Source organism: Lepidochelys kempii, chromosome 7, assembly GCF_965140265.1.
Source record: "Lepidochelys kempii isolate rLepKem1 chromosome 7, rLepKem1.hap2, whole genome shotgun sequence".
Taxonomy (NCBI): domain Eukaryota; kingdom Metazoa; phylum Chordata; order Testudines; family Cheloniidae; genus Lepidochelys; species Lepidochelys kempii.
In genome coordinates, this window is record NC_133262.1 from 29916839 (window position 1) to 29940458 (window position 23620).

Genomic DNA, 23620 nt, shown 5'->3' on the forward strand with positions numbered 1-23620 from the left:
GCAGTGTGAAGTGTGTGTGCGTAGCAGTGTCGTGTGTTCAGGTGTGGGTGTGTGTAACTGTGTGCAGCGGTGTGCGCAGTGTGGGTAGCTGTGTGTATAGCAGTGTGCAGCTGTGTACAGTGTGTGTGTAACTATATGCAGCAGTGTGCAGTATGTGTATAGCAGAGTGTATCTCTGTGTGCGTAGCTGTATGTATGTGTGGCAGTGTAGTGTGTGTGTAGCAATGTGCGGTGTGCGGTCAGTGTGTAGCTGTGTGTGTAGCAATGTGTAATGTGTAGCGGTATGCAGTGTGTGTAGCTGAATGTAGCAGCGTGTGTAGTTCTGTGTGCACTGAGCAGTGTGTGTGTGTAGTTCTCTATGTGTGTAGCAGTGTGTGTAGCTGTGTGCACCACGCAGTGTGTATAGCTCTGTGTGTACGTAGCAGTGTGTGTGTAGCTCTGTGTGCACCATGCAGAGTGTGTGTGTAGCTGTGTGTGTGTACCACTGTGTGTTGCTGTGTGCACAGCGCAGTGTGTGTGTCTGTGTGTAGCAGTGCGTGTAGCTGTGTGCAAAGACACACGTGTGTGTGGCTCTGTGTGTGTGTATCTGTGTGCATTGTGCAGTGTGTGTGTGGCTCTGTGTGTGTAGCTGTGTGCACAGTGCAGTGTGTGTGTGTAGCTGTGTGCGGTGTGCAGTGTGTGTAGGTCTGTGTGCGTGTCGCAGTGTGTGTAGCTGTGTGCACAGACACACACGTGTGTAGCTCTGTGTGTCTGTAGCTGTGTGCACTGTGCAGTGTGTGTGTGGCTCTGTGTGTGTGTAGCTGTGTGCGGTGTGTGTAGCTGTGTGCGGTGTGCAGTGTGTGTGTGGCTCTGTGTGTGTGTAGCTGTGTGTGTGTAGCTGTGTGCGGTGTGTGTAGCTGTGTGCGGTGTGCAGTGTGTGTGTGGCTCTGTGTGTGTAGCTGTGTGCACAGTGCAGTGTGTGTGTGTAGCTGTGTGCGGTGTGCAGTGTGTGTAGGTCTGTGTGTGTGTAGCTGTGTGTGTGTAGCTGTGTGCGGTGTGTGTAGCTGTGTGCGGTGTGCAGTGTGTGTGTGGCTCTGTGTGTGTAGCTGTGTGCACAGTGCAGTGTGTGTGTGTAGCTGTGTGCGGTGTGCAGTGTGTGTAGGTCTGTGTGTGTGTAGCTGTGTGTGTGTAGCTGTGTGCGGTGTGTGTAGCTGTGTGCGGTGTGCAGTGTGTGTGTGGCTCTGTGTGTGTAGCTGTGTGCGGTGTGTGTAGCTGTGTGCGGTGTGCAGTGTGTGTGTGGCTCTGTGTGTGTAGCTGTGTGCGGTGTGTGTAGCTGTGTGCGGTGTGCAGTGTGTGTGTGGCTCTGTGTGTGTGTAGCTGTGTGTGTGTAGCTGTGTGCGGTGTGTGTAGCTGTGTGCACTGTGCAGTGTGTGTGTGGCTCTGTGTGTGTGTAGCTGTGTGCGGTGTGTGTAGCTGTGTGCGGTGTGCAGTGTGTGTGTGGCTCTGTGTGTGTGTAGCTGTGTGCGGTGTGTGTAGCTGTGTGCGGTGTGCAGTGTGTGTGTGGCTCTGTGTGTGTAGCTGTGTGCGGTGTGTGTAGCTGTGTGCGGTGTGCAGTGTGTGTGTGGCTCTGTGTGTGTGTAGCTGTGTGCGGTGTGTGTAGCTGTGTGCGGTGTGCAGTGTGTGTGTGGCTCTGTGTGTGTAGCTGTGTGCGGTGTGTGTAGCTGTGTGCGGTGTGCAGTGTGTGTGTGGTTCTGTGTGTGTAGCTGTGTGCGGTGTGTGTAGCTGTGTGCGGTGTGCAGTGTGTGTGTGGCTCTGTGTGTGTAGCTGTGTGCGGTGTGTGTAGCTGTGTGCGGTGTGCAGTGTGTGTGTGGCTCTGTGTGTGTAGCTGTGTGCGGTGTGTGTAGCTGTGTGCGGTGTGCAGTGTGTGTGTGGCTCTGTGTGTGTGTAGCTGTGTGCGGTGTGTGTAGCTGTGTGCGGTGTGCAGTGTGTGTGTGGCTCTGTGTGTGTAGCTGTGTGCGGTGTGTGTAGCTGTGTGCGGTGTGCAGTGTGTGTGTGGTTCTGTGTGTGTAGCTGTGTGCGGTGTGTGTAGCTGTGTGCGGTGTGCAGTGTGTGTGTGGCTCTGTGTGTGTAGCTGTGTGCGGTGTGTGTAGCTGTGTGCGGTGTGCAGTGTGTGTGTGGCTCTGTGTGTGTAGCTGTGTGCGGTGTGTGTAGCTGTGTGCGGTGTGCAGTGTGTGTGTGGCTCTGTGTGTGTGTAGCTGTGTGCGGTGTGTGTAGCTGTGTGCGGTGTGCAGTGTGTGTGTGGCTCTGTGTGTGTAGCTGTGTGCGGTGTGTGTAGCTGTGTGCGGTGTGCAGTGTGTGTGTGGTTCTGTGTGTGTAGCTGTGTGCGGTGTGTGTAGCTGTGTGCGGTGTGCAGTGTGTGTGTGGCTCTGTGTGTGTAGCTGTGTGCGGTGTGTGTAGCTGTGTGCGGTGTGCAGTGTGTGTGTGGCTCTGTGTGTGTAGCTGTGTGCGGTGTGTGTAGCTGTGTGCGGTGTGCAGTGTGTGTGTGGCTCTGTGTGTGTGTAGCTGTGTGCGGTGTGTGTAGCTGTGTGCGGTGTGCAGTGTGTGTGTGGCTCTGTGTGTGTAGCTGTGTGCGGTGTGTGTAGCTGTGTGCGGTGTGCAGTGTGTGTGTGGTTCTGTGTGTGTAGCTGTGTGCGGTGTGTGTAGCTGTGTGCGGTGTGCAGTGTGTGTGTGGCTCTGTGTGTGTAGCTGTGTGCGGTGTGTGTAGCTGTGTGCGGTGTGCAGTGTGTGTGTGGCTCTGTGTGTGTAGCTGTGTGCGGTGTGTGTAGCTGTGTGCGGTGTGCAGTGTGTGTGTGGCTCTGTGTGTGTGTAGCTGTGTGCGGTGTGTGTAGCTGTGTGCGGTGTGCAGTGTGTGTGTGGCTCTGTGTGTGTAGCTGTGTGCGGTGTGTGTAGCTGTGTGCGGTGTGCAGTGTGTGTGTGGTTCTGTGTGTGTAGCTGTGTGCGGTGTGTGTAGCTGTGTGCGGTGTGCAGTGTGTGTGTGGCTCTGTGTGTGTAGCTGTGTGCGGTGTGTGTAGCTGTGTGCGGTGTGCAGTGTGTGTGTGGCTCTGTGTGTGTAGCTGTGTGCGGTGTGTGTAGCTGTGTGCGGTGTGCAGTGTGTGTGTGGCTCTGTGTGTGTGTAGCTGTGTGCGGTGTGTGTAGCTGTGTGCGGTGTGCAGTGTGTGTGTGGCTCTGTGTGTGTAGCTGTGTGCGGTGTGTGTAGCTGTGTGCGGTGTGCAGTGTGTGTGTGGTTCTGTGTGTGTAGCTGTGTGCGGTGTGTGTAGCTGTGTGCGGTGTGCAGTGTGTGTGTGGCTCTGTGTGTGTAGCTGTGTGCGGTGTGTGTAGCTGTGTGCGGTGTGCAGTGTGTGTGTGGCTCTGTGTGTGTAGCTGTGTGCGGTGTGTGTAGCTGTGTGCGGTGTGCAGTGTGTGTAGGTCTGTGTGCGTGTCGCAGTGTGTGTAGCTGTGTGCAGAGCTGTGTGTGCAAGGCCCGCGTGCTGCGTGCGGGGCTCGGTGCGGGGAGGACGCGGCCACCTGACCCCACAAAGGACGCGGCTCCGGCTCCCTCCCTCGCTCGCCTTCCCAATTTCCCCGGCTCCGCTGCCCGCACGCAGCCGGCAACATGGCGATGGGGCGCTCCCCGGCCGGTGGCTAGCGCGGGGACCCCGCTCCGCTCCGCTCCGGCCCGCCCGGGGAGCGATGCTGCCGCGGCGCGCCCGGGACACTTCCCCGCCCCTCGCCGCCTGCGCTCGCCCGGCCGGTGATGGACTGAGCCCCGCCGGCTCCCCGCACTCCCAGCACGGGGTGAGTATGCGGCCCCGGCCGGGGGGGTTTCGCCCGCAGAGCCCCCCCCGCCCCCGCAGCGAGGCGCCGTGTGGCTTTCAGCCCGGGCTGCGGGCTCCTTCCCCCCCTTGCATTGACTGGGGGTCTCGCCCTGGGGGGCTGCTTTGAACCCCACTAATACCACTGCTGTTTTTAATAATCTCTTCCAGACCCCCCCCCCCGGTTAAACCTCCCCCCCCCACCCGCCTGGCTGATTGGGGCTATTTTGATGTGATGTTTCTTGGGTGGGGGGGGGTGTCACTGTGCTGGGCAAACGCGGCTGGGGAGTTCCCAACCCTTGGCACCCAGGCACAAAGTGTGGCAGGGGCGAATGGCCGTGCCCAGGGGGAGATGCTTATCCAGCCCCAGCGCTGCGTGTGTGCAAATGAGAGTCCCCCGGCATCTGCGTGTGCCGCCTTGGTGCACCCCGCAGCTGATCTCTGCCCCCTCCGTGCCCCAAGGCAGAGATGTGGGCACGTTTGCTGCCCTGTGGCTTCAGAGCGGCCCCCAGAATGCGTGTGCGCAGAGCAGAGAGCGGGGCAGGCGTGCTCTTTGCACCGCGACATCCATCACACCACCCAAACTAACCTCCCCCTGGAAACACCAGCGGCACCCACGGCCGAGAGAAAGATGGGAGAGGGATTCCGGCTGGCTGAGCAGCCACAGCTTCCCTGGAGCAGAGATGCTCAGGATCTTTGAAAATTGGGCCTGTCAATTGCCAGACATACCCCCACTCCCTCTGCATATCTATCACTATGGCCCCCCGCACCTCTTTATCTCCATCGCCGTATCCCCACTCTCCGGTATCCTCAGGAAGGGCCCTGGGGGTGGGACTGGGCCCAGTGTTTGCTGGCAGGATAGATCCCCTCCGAGATGGGGCGTTAGGAATAAAAGGAGAAACAAGGACGCCCTGAGTTAAATCAAGACACCATGTGCTTCAGGGGTGTGCATGCATCTGCATCCATGTTTGTGCAGCTGTGTGTTGGGTGCGGGTGTGAACCTGTGTGTGTTTGTCCCCAGGTGTGTGCACGCCTGTTCTGGGTGCACGTGTCTGTGCATACGCGCTCACACACACATACACACCTGGCATGGGCGTTCACACAGACATGGCAGGGGCTGGAGGTGATTTCCATTGTTGGCCTGTTCAGGTTAAGGAGCAAATCAACCCCCAAAGAATGTGGCCTGCCAGTGACGCCTGACCCAGCTGAGGGGTGGGGTAGGGGTTGCTGATCTGGAGACAGGCAGCACCGGGCCACACTGACTGGGGAGCCTGCATTTCCAGAGTCACGGCAGAGCATGGCAGCAGCCTGCCTACAAATGCTCCGACGTACCAAGGGGATGGAGACATCAGTAGACGTACAGCGATTTTAGATGGGGATAGATAGCTCGATAGCTAGACAGAGAAAGCAGGATTAGGGTTGGCAGTTAGATGGCTAGATAGATGGGTACGTGTGGAGAGAGAGCACAAAGGATTGGGGCCTGTATCGCTCCATGAGGCCAGATCCCTCCTGCGCTCTCTCATCTATCAATCTATGTAGCTGCGCACACGGGCGAGCAGTGCAGAGACACACACACGCAGCCTGGTTCTGCGTTTCAGTCATCTGCCTTAACAGCCCGGGGACCAGTGCGGGTGGAAGATGCATAGGGTTGTGTGGATATATTAACACATATAGAGGTGCGTGAGGGGGTCTTTATATACACATTATCCAGTTGCCTGTCTCCAAACGCACCCCTCCATCCATCCATCCATCCCAGGCCTTATGGGGGAGGGGGACACAGGTGGTCTCCCTGCTCTGGACAGGGCTCAGTGCCATTCCTGCCCCGTAGAGGGTGGGTTGGGGACACAGCTAGAATGCCCTACGCTGCAGCTATTCTCTGCTCCCAGGGTCTGGAGGTGCCAAGTGTAGTCTGGAGTAGCCCCAGGCTGTCCTTCCTAACCCTGCTGCCTGTGCATGAGCAGAGTCTGTATGAATCAGCCTAACAGCCTCTGGAACTCACTGCCACAGGAGGTGGGCGAGCAGAGCTGGAAAAGGGGCAGGTGCTGAATTACTCTAGTATCTACAACAATATCTGCCAAGCTGCTGTGCTCCCTTAGTCAGTAACAGTTACTCCAGGGCCTCACCCTGGGAAGCCAGAAGAGGTGCCCGCGGCCAGGGGAATGAGTTCTGTGAGCAAGGGGGGCAGGGGCACCTCGTGGGCAGGGCACTGGGGGATCCCGGGCCATAGTGACACTTCAGAGGAGCTGGACAGTGCAGGGTTGGCTGCATGGCTTTGTTATTGCAGGGCCTCTTCGGTGTGCTGGGGCTGCACAGGTAGATTTGTTACTCAAGGGTCTCTCAGGGGGGGCTGGGGCTCTCTATCCAGCACTTCCTACCCCCTTAGGTCTGTTTCTCCCTTTACTGAGTCACAGGGGGCATCCACATTGAGAAACCAGGAAGGAGAACCAATCTTGGTAGCAATGAACAAGCTTTTGTTCCCGGGGGGGGGGGGGGGGGGGAGACACGACCTGCTGAGCAGCCGGACTCACGAGTTCTGTCCCTGGCCTGGGACAGGCTGTGCGGCATATGCCATTGCTCATCCCAGCCCCTCGTCCACAGCCCAGCACTGACCCACGTGTCCTATTGATTGGGGCTGCCATCGATAGCTATGTGCCTGACACAGCCTCGGCTTCTGGCCTGGGCCAGAATGCTAGTTAAGGGAGACCGGGTGGGGCTGGAGAAGGTTGCACATAGGTTGTGTGTGTGTGTGTGTGGAGGTCCGTGTTACCACCATCCTCTGCCTGCTCCTGCCCCCCCCACAGCTGCCCCCAGAGTCTCTCTCAGCTCTGTTCATTCAAAAGAGCATTTTGAGATGAGAAGAATCTTTGTGCCGTGAAGTTATGTGTGGAATGGACTCCAGGCCTTTCCCTTGAGGGGATACTGGCTCCAGTCCAGTCTCAGGACAGGGAGACGAGCTGGCTCAGGGGGAGGGGTAATGGGGCCTTTCCCCTGTAGGGTCCAGTGTAACCCTTCCTTTAACTGAGAAACTGCACAAGGTCCCTTCAGGCAGAGCTAGGATCAGAACCCAGCTCTCTACTATGCGACACCCACATCTCATCCACTTTGCCACAGTGCCTCCCACACTGGACATGCCAAATCTATGTGCTTGGCTGGGCACAGCTGCTGCTCTAAGAGCACTCTCTTCCCTCCCTGAGCCAGGAATAGGAGCCAGCCCCTACCCCAGGGCTCACAACTGAGAGCGCGCCAAGGGGCAAACTTATCCCTGGCTTCTCCAAACCTGCAAGGGCTAGACTTCGCAACCAAAAGATTCTGTTCAAACAGACAGATGGGTACGTACATAGCCATCACCTCTCAAGCCAGCCAGCCGAGAGAGCCACCTGCACCGTACACCCTCATAGGGAGTGGTTCTGGTCCGGTGTGCCACACACCAGCCATGATCCAAAACTGTGCATTGAAAAGCGTTTAAGGAAAATGCCTGGCTGAGCAAATGGAACATTTTTGATTGGTAGAAATTTGATTTGGTAGACAAAAATTTTCAAAACAAACACTAAAAATGGTGGTTTCGTTTCAGTTCTTGACCAACCGACCAAAAAAAAGTAATTTTTAATTTTGGTTCTCTTTTGGGAGTCTTTTCCCCATTCTCTTTCTTTAACACCCCAGCCCCTATTTCCAGGGGCAGGGGAAAGGGTTTTTTTTTTTTAAGAAAAAGAGGAGAGAAAAATAAAAATTGACACCATTTTTGTCTGTTTTCTCAAAAAAAGAAAAGTTTGCTTCCCTTCAAAGTGACCAAAGTGACTGTTTCCATTTTCCCCAATCAAAAACAATAAAAAACTTCAAATTTCATTATTTTTTAAAAAAAGCATGAAAATTCCCAGTGCTGATTGGAGCGGCCCCTCTCCAGGGCCAGGACATGACCAGAAAGAGTCCAGCCGAGCCCGGCAGGGGTTAAAAGTCCCTCCCATCTGTGTGGGGGTCCTGTCTGAGGTGAGTTTGGGAGATGTTCCCCTGTGCTCTGCACTCACTCAGCAGAGGGGCCAAGAGCCACCTGGGCTGTGGGGACTGAACTGCCCCATGAACCTGTGAGGCAGTCCCTCCCCAGGCTGGGGTGAGTCTGGCTGGAAGCACAGGGTGGGACACTGCACCCGAGGCTGGCCAGACGGAGCATGGGGAGGCTGCATGTAGCTCAAAGTTCTTTCCACAGCCCCCATCCATCTGTTCATCCATCTGGTCAGCACTTGGGGTTTCCAGATCCCTCCTCTATGAGGGTGCTGACTGCGGCTCCCTGGATCCCTCCTCAGGGAGGGCACTGTGTGTGGGGGCCTCTACGCAGCACCCTCCTTTCGCTGATACCTGCGAAACACCCTTCCCTGCCCCCACCATCCTGCTGTGTCTGTGGGTGGGGCCTTTGAAAGGCCCCACCCCCTCCACTTTGCACCAGGCCCCCTGACAGCTGAAGTCCAGCGGGCCTGGCTGGATGCAGTGCTGGAACAATGGTCTCTCTTGCACCAGTTCCAGTGGCTGACCTGCGCAGAAACTAGGCTTGCCAATTTTGGTCGCACATTCTCCTGGAAGTTTCCTCACATGACATAATCTTTAACTCCTGGATGCTCCAGGACTATCCTGGAGGGTAGGCAACTCGAGCAGAAACCCATCCACAATTGGTGTGGAAGCGATTCCCTAACTCAGGTTGCAGTGGTTGGGTGCAGTGCCAGGTGCATAGCCCAGGCTGTGCGCTCCAGCCATAGCAGGCAGGCAAAGGCAGGTCCACTGCAAATACAAATATTAGCTCTTGGGAGACTCAAATGTGAAGCCACAGAGAGCTGGCCGGGGACCCCAAACAGGCTGGGCCTGGGGACAGCTCCCATCGGCCAGGTGGGACTCAGCCCAGGATATTATTGTAGCACCCCACGGCTGGGGCGCATCAAGGCAGCTGCTCCACACACCTACCTCACAACAGAGGCCGGGTGCTGTACAGACACCCCCGCCCTCCCCACAACTGAGGTCAGGGCCCCTGCAAGGTCAGGCTCTGCACAAACCCCAATAGAGATTGGGTGCCCCATCCCATCATGGCAGGCACTGCACACACAGTGGGAGACAAACCCTGCACCGAACAGCGCATAGTCTCAACAGAGAAAGGGCAGGAGGGGAAACTGAGGCACAGGGAGGCAAAGGGACTTGCCCAACATCTTACAGTAGGTCAGTGGCAGAGCTGAGAACAGAACCCAAGATTCCTGGTCCCTAGTCTTCTGCTCTAACCTAGGCCCCACCACTCTCTCAAAGGTAGGAGTCGAACCCAGGAGTCCTGGCTCCCAGCCCAGTGCCCTACCCACTGGAACATGCTGTTCCTGACACCCATGCAAACCAGTAGCTAGATCAACACCTGTGCTTGCAGCCCCAGCTGGGAGAGGTCTGCACAGGCCCCAAGGACTGAGTCCCCATCTGCCCCCTAAAGCAGTCCCTGTGGGGCAGGTGAGTCCCATGGGGGAGGAGATGTTGTGGGGGGCTCTCCCTGGAGGCATCCCTGTGGGGCCGGGTGGGAGAGGTCTGTGTGCTGAGGGGCCTATCCCTGCACATGCCCCTGCTCTGGGATCGCACTGATCCAACTCCTCCAAGTAGCCCTGTCCTTGGGGACGTGACTGTGCATACCAAGGACTTTTCCATAGCCTTTGCCAGACCATGCTCAGGTATCTGGAGATCTGCATGCCCTTGAGCAGTGTCACAGCCTGGCATGGCTCTCTGACGTTGCCGTGATATAAATATGCACTCAGCAGCCCAGCCACATCTTGTTGAGGGGGCCCAACCCTGGGATCCTGATCCAGAACACACATAGATTCTGATTCCAGCACCATCACAGGTAGGTTTTGATCCAATATGGCCACACCAGGGGGTATTCAGTCTGAGCTGGGAGCCAGGGCTCCTAGATTTTATCCCAGCTCTGGGAGAGGAGTCTAGTGGCTGGGGGGCGGGGGGAGGGCAGGTTTCCTAGGTTCTGTTACCAATTTTGAGGGGAGTGGGGCAAGTAGGTTAAAGCAGAGGATCTGGGAGCCAGGACTGCCAGGTTCTATTCCCTACTCATGTGCTATGGCAGGTTTTTGGTTGCAGGAGCTTTCAGAGGGAGCTGAATTGAGGTCACCTATGCTGTGTCCCAGCCTCGCTAATACCTGTAACTCTAGCCCGTTGTCTGAGCTGGCAGAGGAAAGGTTGCACTACAGTAAATCTATCTCTCGCTGCGCCAGGGTGGCAGAAGCCAACCCGGCAGCCTCATTGTGTTTCCATCTGAAAGGCTGCTCCCCTCCTGCACGTCACCTAAGCAGGTGGAATCTTAAGAGTGGGGCACACTCAGCCCTGCTGAACTGAGCAATCTGAGGGAATGGGAGCCAGGAGTGTGGGGTAGAGGTTACAACCAGGGGGCTGGGAATACAACCAGGGATCCTGGGTCCCATAACCTCAGCCCCTGCTCGAACCACTAGATCCCCCTCTCCTGCAAGAGGCAGGGAGAGAACCCTCGAGTCCTTATTCCCTGCTCCTCACAGCTCACGAGAGCCCTCTCCCCTCCCAGAGTTAGGGCTAGCACCCACTAATCTTGGCCCCCCAGCCCCGGTGCAGTTCTGTAGCTCCCTTCTCAGTTCCCAAGCTTTGCCCCAGGCCCTGGGCTGAGGCACTAATTAACCAGCTGGCTCACTCTCTGCCGAGCAAGCAGGGACTTTAACAGCCGAGCAAGCTGGCTCTGCAGAGACTGGCGCTTGCCCTGGGGGACTGGCGCAGGAATCCGTTCAGCTGGTATCTGCAACTCATCCACCTGCTCTTCGTACCCCTGGGCAATGGGAATGGATTTATTGACAGTCGGGCAGCCATGGCAGGCAGCTCACGCCACAGGGCCGACTGACCGGTGGGGGAGCTGGGCAGCACCACTCACGTCTGGCCTGGATTATGTGAGTGGCACGGCTGGGACAGTGGCAGCTCTGTGCTGGTGGAGATGCATTGGGCTCCCACTCCGCTGCCCTAGTGCTGCGCTGGGATGGACTCAGAAGCCAGGGAGGTTGAAGGGATTGAACATGCATCACAGGATTTGAGGGAATTGTGCTGGCAAATCTAAGCATTCTTCCTGTGGTGTCTGCATAGCCGTGGGCTCCCCTCTGGAGGGGAATCAGAGAGGCAGCAGCTAGGCACTGTCAGAGTGTAATGTGTTTATTTACATGCTATAAGCCAGTCCTGGGACGGATATGGTCACAACCCACACGTGGGCAATGCCCCTGCCCATCAGGGATCTCAGCTCAAGCCCAACTCTGTCCCCAGAATTGACCATAGGGAGAGAGAGTTGGACAGGGAGCAAGCTCCCTTGTTTGCAACAGCTTCCCCAAAAACAAGGTGCATCACAAATCAAACAACAACAATGCAGCATTCTTCCAAGGAATAACATTGTACCCTCAATAAGAGCTGGAAGGCCATGGGTAACAGCACCACCTTGTGACTCCCACCACAACACATCCCCCATGCCCTGTAGCTTCCTTTGGATACAGGACTCTCCTTCGCTTCCAGTTCTAAGTTGTCACAGGGCAGTGGTGTGCAGCTGTTCACAGGGACAGATCATCAGCTGGAGTAAATTGTCCTAGCTCTATTGATTTCAACCAAGCTATGACAGTTTACACCAGTTGAGGATCTTGCCTGTAGAATCTAATGCCAAAAGGGCCTGTTCTGATCTTCCAGTCTGACCTCCGGCATCATCCAGGCCAGCCCCAAGGACTCCCACATCCCTCCCATCATTTCTGTCTGTGCTGGAGCAGAGCCTAGAGATACATACACCTGGTCTGGATTGAAAAACTCCAGGTGATGGACAATTTGCACATTAAACAGTCCTGCACCCCAGAGGCAGCTGTATCTCAGCACCGGGTGAGGAATCCCTGTATAAAACAGCCCACACACCCTACCTGAGAAGTGGTCACATCTCAGTGCTGGGCAAGGGGTCTCTGTATGAACCCAGTTTGTATGTTCATTAAAGGCTGTGGGTTTTCTGAATGCAAGGCCAGGTATAACCAACAGTTATTCATGCAGTAATTAATGTAAGAATGTTAATCCACTACTATTAAACATTTTTAGCTTGGTATCTTGCACCCAAGAGCGATCTCTGAACTGTTAGTTTTGCTTTAACAAATCTTGGAGCAGTGGGGAAGTTCCAGAGAACTGGAGGGAAACAAACACTGTGCCAATATTTGAAAAAGGTTAGCAGGACAACCCAGGTAATTATAAGTCTGTCGCTCTGACATTGATCCCAGGCAAAAATCATGGACCTCTGAGATGGGACACAACCTGTAAAGGATATAATGTATGCCAATCAGTATGGTTTGCTAGAACACACTTCTTGTCATATAAACGTGGTATTGTTTTTAGATGAGTTTGCAAGTCCGGTTGATAAAGGTGTTGACATAGCAGGGTTAAGTAAGACGTTTGGCTTAGTCCCATGTGACATTCTGATTGAAGTTATTAGCACTGAAATTGCAAAACACTGTCTTAATGCAGGGTTAACATTGCCCACTGATAGCTCGTGTCCTTCTAGAAGATCAGGGTGAGCAACAAACGTCTGAAAACCAGGAAATTCTGAGTTAAGGTAAACGCCCACTCAGCCTTAACTCTGCCCCTGGAGCTGGGAGTAGCCATTGGGAATTATCTGCATGCATTCCAGCTGCCGTCATTGTGTTAGGTGTAGCCATACTGCAGGGGGAAGGAATGAGTTGGAACAACTGGGAAGAGCTCTATGATAGGAGGAGATCTGGGTGTGAGTCCCCCCGTGCGTGTTCTCAAAGGGGAGAGGTTCCAGTCTGCATCATCACAGTACAGAATTGTGTAGGAGGTGTTGGTCGCAGGGCACTGGGGGTATTGTCCACAGTGAGTGGGATTGGAGTGTAGTCTGTGGATTTCATGAAGGGTAAGGGTAGTACAGGGTTTGGTGGTATCCTGTGTGCAGCTGTGACCGGGTTATAAGAGGGTGGGGAGTGGCTGTTAGAGTTTGCAGCTGTGTACTCTCTCAGGGGAGTATTGGCAGCCAAGTGCAGCTAATACCTGTGCCTCCTGGTGAAAAGGCAGAGTGAGAGGGTGTGTGTTATGGGGCATTGCTCAAAGAGAGCAGAGCTGAGGCTATGGGGGCATTTACCTTAACTCTGTATTTCCTGGTTTTCACATGATTGAGTTTTGCTGAGCTCGATGTTCTGGATGGGCATGAGCAGTCGCCAGGCAATAACTCTGTGTTAAAGTGCTCTGCCATTTAATTTCCTAGGTTTGTAAACAGAAGGAAATGTTTGCTAGGAGCAAGTGGTCATCAGACAGCTCTAGCTCTTCCCTCGGTTTGCAGCTGATCTGCTTCTGTGGCTAGGTAACAATTAAGAGACCTAGTTTTTCTATAGTGCTTTTCACCAGTGGATCATTACATCATTATCCCACTTCATCTCTGTGCCTCAGTTTCCCACCTGTGAAGTGACTTGCCCAAGATCACTCAGCAAGCCAGTGGCAGAGGTAGGAATAGTCTCAGATCAGTGGGCTTTCCTGTAGGCTACCCCGTTGCCATGTGATTCCTCAGTGCTCCTCCCGCTCCTGTACATTGTGGTCTAGTGCAGTCGGGATACTGGTGGTGCTTTGAGATGTCTGCTACCCAACTAATAGGGGTCCCATCTCTGGACTGGGCCCCTCAAGTTGATCCTTGGCAGTTGTGTTACACAGCGTTCCTGACATTCCCCATGAACTGGGCTCATCTCCTGTATACCGCACTTGTCACAAACTGCAGTGCTCCCGATTTCCTCCATCCTCAGGGCTGGCCCAGCCTGGGCTCAGCTGGTGCCTCAGGCTCCACGGCTCCTGGGGGCAGAGGTAAGAGCAGGGACTGGAGTGGCCGCTGTGGTGCCTGGGGTCAAGCTAGGGAGCAGGTAGGAACTGGGGTGATTGGGCCAGGAGCAGCTATCCCCAGTGAGATATGTGCACTGCTGGGACCCCCTTCCCAGCCTGCTCCCCCCCCACCCTACTGTATCATCCCTCACTCCCCATGCCAAGTGCCCCCCTCAACTCCCTGCCTCCACCTGGTGGCATGGTGGCTGCACCACACAATGGTGCCCTGTAGCAAAAGCATTTGACCCCCTCAGCTGGGGCCCTGTTGTCCTCCGCCCTGCCCCCCCACTCCTGCCTGTGCCCTCCCTCCTAGGGTGGCCAGGTGCCTGGTTTTCGACTGGAAAATCCAGTCAAGAAGAGGACCTGCCACTGTCCAGTCAAATCTATGACCAGACACCAAGAGTCAGGTTACCATGGCCAGGACAGGTGCCAGGTCATCACCTGCGCTAGCCTCTACTCAGCCAGGGCCACCTCCTACCTGCATGGGGCGGCTGCAGCTCCCAGTCTTGGCTCTGCAGGCCAGTCCCAGGTAGGGGGAGAAGGGAAAGTAGCAAGTGATGCGGAGTGGGGGGGGAAGGGGTGGGACAGGGGAGGGTCCAGCACTCCTGCTGGAGTACTTGGTTTTTAAATATTACCAAGGTGGCAGCCCTCCCCAGGCTCAGGAACAGCCAGCCAGCGACCCCAGCCTAGTGCTCAGTGGAGTTTGCAGCCTGCTCAGTGCAAGCGAGACTTAGCAGGACGGTTGGGGATTACAGTACGTTTAATCATGTGAGAGATGACTGGTGTCTCCCTTCCCCACCCTACAGCACTGGCCTCCCACCCACAGTTCCCTTCTGCCCCATTAAGCCACAGCACTGGAGAAGGTGTTTATGTGTAGGAAGTTGCTCCTTGCTGGCCCCTGCCCTAATCTGCTGCCTACGTACATCCCAGGCAGCAGCTAACTGTGGGCCACAAACTTACTTGGTTGTGTAGCCAGAGCATTAACTTCAATCCCCCTCCCCCCGCAGATCCCAGCTCACATGGAGGGCAGGTAGAAGGCCTCAAACACCCCAAGAGGAGCAGGGTCCTCCAGGTCCCAGAACACATTGCAGGGATCTGAGCCCCTCCCCCAAGGGCTAGGGCTCCCCCAGATCACCCACCTGCTTGTTGGGTGACTTCAGAGCTGATAGGTCCCCCCCCCACCTCAACTCCCAACTTCCTCTGTTACCCCTGACATTTTTCAGCCCCTCATCACTCCCCTTCCACCTCATCTGAGCACCCAACCACCCATTCCCATAATCCTCACATTCGTTGCTGCAGACCCTAGCCCCTCTTCCCCTATGAGCATCTCCTCTTGCACCGAGCAGTCACATGTGCAATTAATCTCTCTTCAGAAATAGTTTCAGCATCTCCTGAATTCTCTGCTGTGTTCAGCTTACAGTTCTCCACAATCAATAAATAAAAATATCGACCGAGGTAGATTTTCCCTTTCCACTTCCTTCTCAGATGTCTGCCCAGGGTGGCTCTCAAACTGAGCCCATTAACATAATGAAACGCTGTTGAGTTCTCCCCCAGGCAGGTAGTATCTCAGGAAACTCTGGCTCAAATAACCCCAAGTCCAGGTCACTAACCCTCCCCTATGCTTCCATGAGACACAGCAAATTTCAAGACAATCCATATAAGCCAGGCGGGATTTTAGAGCACTTAAAAGAGGCATCCTTTGAACAGGAGGACTTCCCAGGGCATGTTTACCTGGACAGCTGTGCCGCTGCTCTATGCAGACAGGAGAGTGTCTTCTCCACCATGAATGGTGGAAGGTGTGTTGGTGGGAGACGCTCTCTTGCCAGCCTAGCGCTGGGGGGGATTATTCACACCCCCAAGTGACATAAGTCATGCTGCCAGAGGCTGTAGTGTACACATAGCGTTAGTTGGAGCAAAGCTGGCATGTGCCATGAGACTAAGAGTAGAGGGAGAGTGGGGTGGGAGGGACTCTATACATCCATCAGCAGTCAGGCAGCCTCAGACGTGGTAAGTGGCCCCATTCATCTCAATGAGCTGTTTTCAGCTGAAAGAGAATGCTGAATGGAGCGGAGCACATCCTGAAGCGGTCACTCAGAGACCTGACCTGCTCCATACCGGTCAGTGGGTATCCCTGTGCCCCAGCCCCAGGGCTGGATGTGTTCTCAGCGCCTCACCCAGTGTCAGCAGCACGTTCTTGGGACCCTAGAATCGGAACTGTTGGGCTGGAAGGGAGCTGCAAAGGGCAAGTCCAGGTCCCTGTGCTGGGGCAGGGCCAAGTAAACCTAAACTACCCCTGACAACGTTCATCCAAGGTCTTAAAAACTTCCAGTGGCAGAGCTTCCACAGCCAGTTCCAGAGCTGAACTACCCTTAGAGTCAGCAAGTTTCCCCTAATATCCATCCTAAAGCTCCCTCACTGCAGATGAAGCCCTTTACATCTTGTCCTACCTCCACTGGGCACAGGGAACAATTCACCAGCCTCTTTATAAGAGCCACAGGTGCGAACCCTGAGGCCTCACAGTGCCAGGTAGAGCAGGACAATTCCCTCCTGTGTCTTACACATGACACTCTAACAGGGTTCACTCATCACAAGAGCACCTCCTCCTGGCAGGCATAGCAGAGCCTCTTCCTTCCTGTATGGCACCCCCTGCGGATGGTCACTCCATTGCTGCAGTGCCCTCTCTTCACAACTCAGCCCTCCTCTAGGTTACTAGATAGTCCCCCACTTCCAGGGGATCAAAGTCTCACCAGACCAGCTGTCCGGTTGGTGCCTCCAACAGTCCTGCATGTCTACGCAGTGGCTGGTTGGGGAACCCAGCCCCTGCCCTCTGCACTGGAACTCTGTAACCAACAGCCAAGGTCTACAAAGGCCCCCATCCTTGATGTGGTTTCCCTGGACTACTCCCTAGCCTGCCTTCTCAGGCTCTCTTTCCCCACAACACCTCTGGGGTTGAGCCTTCTTCCAGGGCCAGGATCCCAGGGCTTATTCTCCCCAGCCAGTTTCTGCCTCCTCACAATTCTGCTCCCACAGAGCAACTACAGATTCTCATAGAATCATAGATATTAAGGTCAGAAGGGACCATTATGATCTAGTCTGACCTCCTGCACAATGCAGGCCACAGAATCTCACCCACCCACTCCTGCGAAAAACCTCTCACCTATGTCTGAGCTATTGAAGTCCTCAAATTGTGGTTTAAAGACTTCAAGGAGCAGAGAATCCTCCAGCAAGTGACCCATGCTACAGAGGAAGGCAAAAAACCTCCAGGGCCTCTTCCAATCTGCCCTGGAGGAAAATTCCTTCCTGACCCCAAATATGGCGATCAGCTAAACCCTGATCATATGGGCAAGATTCACCAGCCAGATACCCAGAAAAGAATTCTCCGTAGTAACTCTGATCCCATCCCACCTAACATCCCATCACAGGCCACTGGGACTATTTACCATGAATAGTTAAAGATCAATTAATTGCCAAAAATCATGTTATCCCATCATACCATCTCCTCCATGAACTTACCAAATTTAATCTTAAAGCCAGATACATCTTTTGCTCCCACTGCTTCCCTTGGAAGGCTATTCCAAAACTTCACTCCTCTGATGGTTAGAAACCTTCAAGTCTAAACTTCCCAGTGACCAGTTTATATCCATTTGTTCTTGTGTCCACATTGGTACTGAGCTTAAGTAATTCCTCTCTGGTATTTATCCCTCTGATATATTTATAGAGAGCAATCATATCTCCCCTCAACCTTCTTTTAGTTAGGCTAAACAAGTCAAGCTCCTTGAGTCTCCTTTCATAGGACAGGTTTTCCATTCCTCAGATCATCCTAGTAGCCCTTCTCTGTACCTGTTCCAGTTTGAATTTATCCTTCTTAAAGATGAGAGACCAGAACTGCACACAGTATTCCAGGTGAGGTCTCACCAGTGCCTTGTATAATGGTACTAAAACCTCCTTATCTCTACTGGAAATACCTCACCTGATGCATCCCAAGACCGCATTAGCTTTTTTCACAGCCATATCACATTGGTGGCTCAGTCATCCTATGATCAACCAATACTCCAAGGTCCTTCTCCTCCTCCTCCTCCTCCTCCGTTTCTTCTAATTGATGCGTCCCCAGCTTATAACTAAAATTCTTGTTATTAATCCCTAAGTGCATAACCTTACACTTCTAACCATTAAAATTTCATCCTATTACTATTACTCCAGTTTACAAGGTCATCTAAATCTTCCTGTAGGATATCCCAGTCTCTTTAAATTGGCAATACCTCCCAGCTTTGTATCATTCGCAGACTTTATTAGCACACTCCCACTTTTTGTGCCAAGGTCAGTAATAAAAAAGATTAAATAAGATTGGTCCCAAAACTGATGCCTGAGGAACTCCACTGGTAACCTCCCTCCAGCCTGACAGTTCACTTTTCAGTAGGACCCGCTATAGTCTCCCTGTTAACTATTTCCTTATCCATCTTTCAATTTTCAAATTGGAAAAGATGGGGATCAATATAACTAATAATTCCCCATGTGGCATGGTATCAAACACCTTACTGAAATTTACCTAAATTAGATCCACTGTGTTTCCTTTGTCTAAAAAATCTGTTTCTTTCTCAAAGAAGGAGATCAGGTTGGTTTGGCACGATCTACCTTTTGTAAAACCATGTTGTATTTTGTCCCATTTACCATTGACCTCAATGTCCTTAACTACTTTCTCCTTCAAAAAATTTTTCCAAGACCTTGCATACTACAGATGTCAAACTAACAGGCCTGTAGTTACCCAGATCACATTTGTTCCCTTTCTTAAAAATAGGAACTATTAACAATTCTCCAATCATACAGTACAACCCCTGAATTTACAGATTCATTAAAAATTCTTGCTAATGGCCTTGCAATTTCATGTGCCAATTCCTTTAATATTCTTGGACGAAGTTTATCTGGGCCCCCCCGATTTAGTTCCATTAAGCTGTTCGAGTTTCGCTTCTATCTCAGATATGGTAATATCTGCCTCCATAGCCTCATTCCCATTTGTCATGCTACCATTATCCCTAACATCCTCTTTAGCCTTATTAAAGACTGAGGCAAAGTATTTTAGATATTGGGCCGTGCCTAGATTATCCTTGACCTCCACTCCATGCTCAGTGTTTAGCGGTCCCACTTCTTATTTATATGGCTATAGAACCTTTTACTATTGGTTTTAATTCTCTTTGCAAGGTTCAACTCTACTTGACTTTTAGCCTGTCTCACTTTATCCCTACATGTTCTACCTCAATAAGGTAGCTTTCCATGCTGATCCCTCCTTTCTGCTTTTTCTTAATCACCTCTCTGAGATGCTTGCTCAACAACTCCTGCCTATGAAATTTTTCCCCTTTCTTGGGATGCAGGCTTCTGATAGTTTCTGCAACTTTGACCTGAAGTAATTCCAGGCCTCCTCCGCCTTTAAATCTACAAGTTCTTTAGTCCAATCCACTTCCCAAACTAATTTCCTTAATTTCTGAAAGTCAGCCCTTTTGAAATAAAAAACCCTAGTTGCAGATTTTTGTTAATCCTTCTCTTCAGTTTGAACTGAATTAGCTCATGATCACCTGAGCCAAGATTGTCCCCTACAACCATTTCCTCTATGAGGGCCTCACTACTCACAAAAACCAAATCTAAAAAGGCATCCCCTCTAGTTGGTTCAGCAACTACTTGCTGAAGGAATCCATCAGCTATCGCATCTAGGAAAATCTGAGCCCTATTACTAGCACTTGTCCTCCAGTCTATATCTGGAAAGTTAAAGTCTCCCATGATCATGCAGTTTCCATGAGTATTTACTTCATTAAAAACATTAAAGAGGGCTCTATCCATATCCAGATTAGATCCCGGCGGTCCATAGCACACCCCAAGCACTATCCCAGGGGAGGCTCGAGTAGTTTTCTTCCCCAGTGTCATTTTTGCCCAGACGGACTCTGTCTTATCCATTCCATGGCTTCTTATTTCTTTACAGTCTACCTCATCATTGATCTACAGTGCTACTCCACCACCTTTGCCTTTATTTCTGTCTTTCCTAAACAGCACAGACCCCTCAACACCTGTACTCCAGTCATGACGACTATTCCACCAGGTCTCTGTTATCCCGAAAATACCTGGTTTCACTTCCTGCATCAATAGCTCCAGTTCCTCCATTTTGTTACCCAGGCTCCTCGCACTGGTGAACAAACATCTTAATTTTTGCTGTTTGGCCTCGCTCACATTCTGTACCCGATTAGGTATGGTCATTGTACAGCCAGTATAACCGATTAGACTGGTATCCACACTGCCCTTCCTCCTTATATCCATTCTCCTACCCACGGCTGTATCCTTTCTTACTTCGTTTTCTTCCCTCTCAATGCTAAAATCCGGCGTGGAGATTACCTGGCCATCTCCCAACCATCTCCCCCAAATTCCTAGTTTAAAGCTCTCTTAATCAGTTGTGCCAGCCTCCATCCTAGAAGTCTATTTCCTTCCTTACTCAGATGAAGCGCATCCTGAGAGAACGGTCCTCTGTCCATGAATGCCTCCCAGTGGCCATACATCCTAAAGCCCTCCTTATAGCACCACTGCCTAAGCCATCTGTTGATAGTCAATCTTGTCACACCTTTGTTGCCCTTCTCTAGGAAGAGGCAGAATCCCACTAAAGATTTCCTTAAGCATCTTCCCCAGCTTAGCATAGTCTCCCTTAATACTTTCCAGCGAGAATCTAGCTGTATCATTTGTTCCCACATGAAATATAATTAGAGGATTCTTTCCTGCTCCTTTTAGGATCCTTTTCAACCTCAGGTTTACATCCCGTATCTTAGCACCTGAAAGACAGCACACCCTTCTATTCTCTGGATCAGCTTTGGTTACAGGCCTGTCTATTCTTCTCAGTAAAGAATCCCCGATCACATAGACCTGCCTTTTCCTGGTGGTGGTGCTATTCTCCAGTCTGTCCTCTGGCTCTTTCCATTCCTATTCTCCCTTGCAATCCTCTGCAACCTATCCTGTATCCTCCTGGGGCTCATATTTGGTGTAGTCTCCATTAACTCTTCCCTTTTTCCTATAGGACTAGCCGCTCTTCTCTTCTTCCTTGCCCTTCCACCTTCAGTGACTACCTGCTGAGCCCCTTCTTCATCTTTCAACTCTACAAACCTATTCTTGAGCTCTATTTCTCCTTCACTGCCCATCTTTTCCTCTGCCTGGTTCTCTTAGTCACATGCTTCCACTGACCACTTTCCTCACACAGCAATCCCCCCTCAGAATTCCCCAGTCCTGCCTCCATCTGCAAGTCTGAGCTATTCCCTTCAGATAGCTCATGTCTTTGCTCTATAATCTGCTCAAACCCCTTTCTAAACTCAACCAGATTTTCCACCTGCTTCTCCAAACCTCAAATCTTGTCCTCCATCAGATAGTATTTCATGTAGACAAAACTCTTACCAGGTACCCCCTCCAGGATCATGTACATACCACAGCTTCCACATCCAGTCATCTTCATTGAGCCTTCCACAACATGGGTCACTCCCACTGCTGCCTCTGTATCTGTCATGGCCTTCCCACCTAAATCCTGTTCATCTAGGAAACACAAACCAAACCCCCAACGAGCACCACAAGACAAACTCCCCCTGAAACACCTCTATTTACTAGCTCCTGTGCCGCTGGCTGGCTGCCTTTATAGGACCCCTAGTCAGAGAAACTCCACCCCCTAATCAGAGCTCAGCTTCCCTCCCAGCACAAAGCCCCTGCGAGCCTCTACACATACAAATAATTCTCACCCTGCTACCACAAATGTCCCCTCACTATCATCCCTTCCCAGCAGAGTTTCATCAGCAATTAGTGTTTATAATTCCCTGGGCCTCCCATCAGGTGCAACTGTGAAGGTTAATTAATCCCTTCTTGGCTGGTGTGGGGAAAACACCCTTCACACACTCCTATTAATACACCTCAGAGTGATATTAGCCTTTATTGCAGCTGCATCTCATAGCTGACTCAAATTTAATTTGTGATCCACTATAACCCCCAGGATCCTTTCCACCAGCACTACCGCCTGGTCAGTTATTCCCTATTTTGTAGCTGTGCATTAGATTTTTCCTTCTGAAGTGCTGTACTTTGCATTTGTCATTACTGAATTTCATCTTGTTGAATTCAGGCCAATTCTCCAGTTTGTCAAGATCATTGTGAATTCTAATCCTGTCCCCCAAAGCGCTTGCAACCCCTTGCAGCATGGTGTCATCTGCAAATTGTATAGTCATACTCTGCATTTCATTATCAAAGTCATTAATGAACATATTGAATAGTACCGGACCCAGGACTGACCCCTGCAGGACCCCCCTAGCTACACCCTTGATGTTTGACAATGAGCCGTTGCTAACAATTCTGAGTGCAGTCCTTCAACCAGTTGTGCACCCGCCTTATACTAATTTAATCTAGACCAGTGCTTCTCAAGCTATCTGATGAGGGGGACTGGCAATATGTTTTTCCAATGTGTGCGCAGACTGGCAGCTGATGGCACCGGTCCGTGGACCACCACTTAGAGTAGCACTGATCTAGACTATATTTCCCTCGTTTGCTTATGAGAATGCCATGTGGGACTTTGTCAAATGCCTTACTAAAGTCAAGATATGTCTGCTGCTTCCCCACTATCCACTGGGCCTTTAACCCAGTCAAAGAATGAAATTACATTGGTTTGGCATGATTTGTTCTTGACAAATCCATGCTGGCTATTCCTTAAAACTCTATTATCCTCTGGGTGCTTACAAATTGATTGTTTAATAATCTGTTCCAGTATCTTTCCAGCTATCAACGTGACGCTGAGTGGTCTGTAATTCCCCGTGTCCTCTTCATTCCCCATTTTAAAGACAGGCACTGTGTTTACCCTTCTCCAGTTTTCTGGGCCCTTACCTGTCCTCTATGAGTTCCCAAAGGGAATTGCTAATGGTTCTGAGGTTACTTTAGCTAGTTCCTTAAGTACCCTCAGATGAATGTCGTCAGGTCCTGCCCTCTTGAATACATCTACCTTATCGAAATATTTTTAACCCATTCTTTCCCTATTTCCTCTGTGTTGTTCATATTAATTGTGTTGAGTATCTGGTCACCATTAACCTTTTCAGTGAAGACTGAAACATAATAAGCTTATTATTATTACTCAGCTTTCTGGAGTCATCGCTTATTAGCTCTTCTTACCTACTAAGTAGAGGACCTGCACTTTCCTTCATCTCTTTCTTGCTCTTAATACATTCAAAGAACCTCTTTTTATTGCCTTTTATGTCCCTTGCCAGGTGTAACTCATTGTGTACCTAACCCTTTCTGATTTTGTTCCTACATGCACATACTATTCTTCTGTAGTCCTACTCAGCAATTTGTCCGCTCTTTGTAGGATTCCTTCAGGTCATTAAAGGGCTCCTTATCCAGTCCTATTGGCCTCTTACTGTTCTTCCTATCTTTCTTTAGTATTGGGATAGTTTGAAGTTATCCCTTTAATACTGTCTGTTCTAAGCAGCCCACCCAGAGAGGTAGGGCTTCCCCAGATCACATTGGGGGAGGGAGGTGTAGAGAGTGGGTCTTAGGCCCTGCTCAACAGGTGAGTCCTCCAAGAACCCAGGACACACGCAGGGGCCATGAAAGGGGGGGTCAGAGCCCCATAGATGGGCAGGGAACCCCAGATCCTGGCACACACAGGGGCGCAGGGAGTGTGGCTCAGACATCCCTAGGAGGCAGGGACCCCCAGGTCCCAGTTCAGATGGAGGAATAGGGAAAGGGCTCAGACCCACCCCTCCCAGAGGGGCGGGGGCCCCCTAGATTCTGGCACAACACTTGAAGGTAGAGAAAGGAGCTCAGACCCCTCCAATCCTAGCACACACAAATGGGAGAATGTGGGGCTGACAGACACCCCTGTTCCTATTCTCCCCAGCCCCCCACTCACCACCAAGTCCCCTTCCCAGT

General features: G+C 52.0%; 1 protein-coding gene across 5 annotated transcripts in view; it reads left to right on the forward strand.

The window, feature by feature from the left end:
- Window positions 1–3427: 3427 nt before the first annotated feature.
- The window catches only part of GAL3ST3 (galactose-3-O-sulfotransferase 3), a 40561-nt gene continuing 20368 nt past the window's right edge, over window positions 3428–23620 (forward strand). For 4 of the 5 annotated variants that reach the window (XM_073351623.1, XM_073351622.1, XM_073351621.1 and 1 more), the window contains exon 1: window positions 3428–3812. The gene's annotated coding sequence lies outside the window, so the exon portion shown is untranslated. Of the gene's footprint in view, window positions 3813–7689; window positions 7814–23620 lie in introns of all 5 variants that reach the window. The other variant, XM_073351625.1, reaches the window with a different exon arrangement.